The sequence below is a fragment of the Mus caroli genome, unplaced genomic scaffold (genome assembly GCF_978045245.1).
Source record: "Mus caroli unplaced genomic scaffold, Mus_caroli_1 scaffold_13, whole genome shotgun sequence".
Taxonomy (NCBI): domain Eukaryota; kingdom Metazoa; phylum Chordata; class Mammalia; order Rodentia; family Muridae; genus Mus; species Mus caroli.
Window position 1 is genome coordinate 74,655,303 of NW_028227268.1, and position 2,835 is coordinate 74,658,137.

The 2,835-nt window shown below is 43.3% G+C and overlaps 1 pseudogene; it reads right to left on the reverse strand.

Annotated features, from left to right (window-relative positions):
• Nucleotides 1-911: 911 nt before the first annotated feature.
• Nucleotides 912-1,600, reverse strand: LOC110304467 (jupiter microtubule associated homolog 2-like; annotated as a pseudogene).
• Nucleotides 1,601-2,835: the final 1,235 nt, after the last annotated feature.

The following is a 2,835-nucleotide window of genomic DNA, read 5'->3' on the forward strand; positions in this document are numbered from 1 at the left end:
AAAAGGGTAGCTGGAACTTATTGACTGTCAAACTGTTTAAGAAACATCTAAGTTCAATGAGAGACCCCCAACTCTCAGCAATAAGGCAAAAAGCAACAGAGTCAGCCACCTGATGTCCTTCTCTGACCTTTGTGCATATACACATATGAACACACATGTCTTATGTGTATATTACTCTACAAATGCCTTAAGATTCTAAGGGGAAAGACCTGCCATCTTATTTCCTAAGATTAAGATTTTGCTAAGAATTGAGAGCTGGGCAGGTAATTCAGTCATTAAGTGTCTGCCTCAGTAGCAATAGGAACTGAGTTTGATTCCCAGAACTCACATAAAAGTGTCCTTGTAAGCCCAGTGTTGGAGGCAGGAGGAACCCTGGGGTCAGTGCCAGTGGCCTAGCCTAATTGGTGAACTCTAAACCATTGAGAGACTTTCTTAAAGGAGAAAGAGGATGGTGCTCCTGAAGATGACACCCCAGGTGGTCCTTTGACCCTCATACACATCTACAAAGATGTGTATGAGGGTCAAATATATCTATACCTATAGGTAAAAAAATTAAAAATAAAAGAGTTGAGACTTGAGCCCAGAACTGTTTGTTTGTTTGTTTGTTTGTTTATTAAATGGAAAAAAGCTCTAAATTCCAAAATAGATCTCATGGTGACTGAACCACAAACCATTTGAGTTGTTAGAGAAATACATACATGTAAGACCTGTTACTTGGCTTCAGGATACAGGGCAATTGAAGAGGAAAACTCTTTGGTTGATAAAGCCACAGTCAGAGCCCTCAACAGATTGGGTAGGATGCAGAGCCCTGCAGGTGGCTCCTGCAGGCACTTGTAGGTCGATGTGTCAGTGTGTGACTGCAGGATTGCCACTTTTCCAAGATTTACATGAGGACATTTCTGGCACCTGATTCAATACTCTATCTCTGTCTGAGTCAGAACAGGAGCCTCTGAATAGAAGGAGAGGCTGGATTTGCCTCCTGGTGGGTTCAGGACTTTGTTGTGGGAGCAAGGTCGTAGCCCCAGTCTGGGCTCATGAGTGTCAACTGTAGGTGTAGGCTCCGGTATCTTTGCATGGTCTACTTCTTTTGACCTTCCTTTGTTGCCCCGCTCTCCTCTGGGTGTGGAGTCTGTTGCAGCTTTCAGGTCAGACTTAAGAGTCTTCACCTTCACACAGCAAAACATGATCCTTGGGCTTGTTTGGGTGTGCCAGAGGCACAGTAGCAGTGACTGGGGACCCAAATATGTTACTGGTCTTCCCACCGGGTGGATTCAATCGTTGTCAAATTTGCACAGGATTTGATTCATCGAAGATCCCACTTCCTTTGCCTCCTAAAGAATTTGTCCTCTTGGGTATGTTTTTAGGTTCTTCAGTTGGTCTGAAAATAATAGATGCCATCCTATTAGGCACGCTTGAAGAAATACCTTCTTCTGGACTTCCAAAAAGATCGCTCCTTTCTCCTCCCAGGGGCTTCATGGACCGCATCTGTAGGGTCTCCCACCCGCCACGTGGCTGCGGCTATGCGCCCACCCGGGCCCCAGCATCGGTCTATGCACCTGGAACCCGACTTGCCACCTTGGCAGTCCGCGCCCTGGAACATGTCCGAGCCCAGAACTTTTACAATTATTATTTTTAAACTAACTCCATTGAAAGTTAGCTATATCCACTCCAGGAATACCGAATTAATGAAAAAGTAAAAAGAGCTAATTGCTCTTCACATCTTGGATTTCCTTCTGGTCCTTTTGGTCTCTGTGTCCATAAATAATCATATACACATTTTATTGATATTAAAGTCATATTGCATATATGATTTCAGAACCTCTCCAGTTTATTAAAGTACTCTGTGTTTCTCCCCATAGTTTTACAGCACATTTTTTACACACCAGGTGGGATTTCTATAGTCAGCTGGCAGTGAGTGGATAATCCCAGTAAGAAATGCAGAGCCACAGATGAGGATCAGTTACAAGAAGGGAAAAAGAAGGTGATGCCAGCCACAGAAGAGGGAGACCTGGTTTTGACTGAGAGGAAGGGCTTTCTGTGAGAAGTGTCACTTGTAACTGAATCCTCCAGGATGAAGAGGCTTTAGTCAGCGAAAAGAGTAGGAGGTGGGGTTAGAGAAAGCATCCAATCAGAGTGCTACCGTGAAATCCTAGGACCAAAGAGAGATTTCCCAGCTGAGGAGCTAAAAGAAGGGCCCTGTGGCTGTCTGGAGGTGGGCCAGGGAGAGGAGCCTGGGAGTGGCAAAACTGGTGAGGCGAAAAAAAATGTCCAGATTCTCCAGGATCATAAAGGTCTAGGCTCCGTGGTCCTAACAGTGCCAGAAAGTACTGAGGGGTTTTAAACAAGGTTTGACACAATCATTTAACAAAGATCACACTGATTGAATTGAGGGCTCAGGATGAGGCAGATGGATGCCGAGTTTATCATTAAATATGCAGTCATACAATATGTAGTGGCAACACAGTACTTGAGTTTCTCAGCAAGCTGTTATGGTTAGAATCGTTGGGTTAGCATTGTTTTGTTATAATTCTTAAGTTAAGGAGTATCCCTATAGGTGAGTTTACTGTGTGTGTCTGTGATGACGACTGCTGACAGAAGTCCATGGAAGTAGAATCATTGTTGGTCCAGTTGACACATGCAAGTATAAGAACCTTTTCACATACCCCTAAATCGCCCCTAAAAAGGTTATTTAAACTTCAAGTCTCTGAGGAAGGGAAGAAATATATTGATTTCCATACACACTGGCCAATTCTCAACATGATTTTACAAATGTATGTGCCATATTAAGCTAAAAATGAGATCTTATGTTTTAATTCTTATTTATTTGATTTACAG